Source organism: Chrysochloris asiatica, unplaced genomic scaffold (genome assembly GCF_000296735.1).
Source record: "Chrysochloris asiatica unplaced genomic scaffold, ChrAsi1.0 scaffold00113, whole genome shotgun sequence".
NCBI lineage: Eukaryota > Metazoa > Chordata > Mammalia > Afrosoricida > Chrysochloridae > Chrysochloris > Chrysochloris asiatica.
The window spans coordinates 6,411,629-6,412,570 of NW_006408631.1; the positions used below are offsets into that span (position 1 = coordinate 6,411,629).

Consider the following 942-nt stretch of genomic DNA (forward strand, 5'->3'; position numbering starts at 1 on the left):
ATCATCACTTTAAATCATCACCAGACTGGGCTTCATTTTCAGACACTTCTGGCAGATGTTTTCTTTTCTGGAGGGCTTTCTGGTTCCTCATCGTCTTCTTTGGGGGAAGGAGTCTTTTCCTTTGATGCCTTTGAAGGCGTGGGATGACCCACTTTCCCTTTGCCTTTCACTGGATTTTCGTCACTGTTACCTTTAGCCTGGGTTTGGGCATTTTCCTTTCTTTTCGCTCAGGTTTAGATTTCTTAACCATCATTTTGGTTTTCTTTTTGAACTGTCAGAGTCAATGTCATCATCGTCTTCCATTAGGAAGTCTTCATCACTGCCAGAATCTTTGTCTTGTTCTTCCTCACTGCCCACATCTTCTATAAGCATTTCTCTCTGCTTAGAAGCTGCTTTAGAAGCTGCCTGTCGCTGCTGGCGTACATTTTTATGATCTTCTTTATCATCTTCGCTATCATCTGCTATGTGACTCATCCTTTTTGGTCTTCACATCTTTTTCTTCTGAGTACTCACTATCTTCCTGTGAATTATTTCCAGACCTCCTCTTAATTTTAGCATGTCGAGGAGATGATCATTTTCTTAGCTGGAGGATCTGAATCTCTTCCATTAATCTTCATCAGCATCATGAAATTCCTGAAACTGAATAATCAACATTCTTCCTATTTCTGATAGGCCAAGACATGTCTGAGGTCGAAACAGGACTGAGTCGAGAAGCCAAAGACCCGGACCCCACTCCCGACCCCGAAATTCAGCCGATGCGGCCGCTTCAGCTAAACTTCCAGCTGCTGGTTTCTCAAACTCCGCTGTTTCTTGTTTCAGGGCCCCTTGATTAGAGGAGCCCTTCGCTCCCCTGTGTCTCCAAAAATCTAAGGGTTTAGTTTTGTCACGTATAAGATGGCCTTTTATATTGAGTTATTTATAAAACACATTAAAAGCATAAAT

At 42.4% G+C, this 942-nt stretch overlaps 1 pseudogene; it reads right to left on the reverse strand.

Annotated features, from left to right (window-relative positions):
* Nucleotides 1–4: 4 nt before the first annotated feature.
* On the reverse strand, nucleotides 5–682 carry LOC102839589 (annotated as a pseudogene).
* Between the last annotated feature and the right edge of the window lie 260 nt (nucleotides 683–942).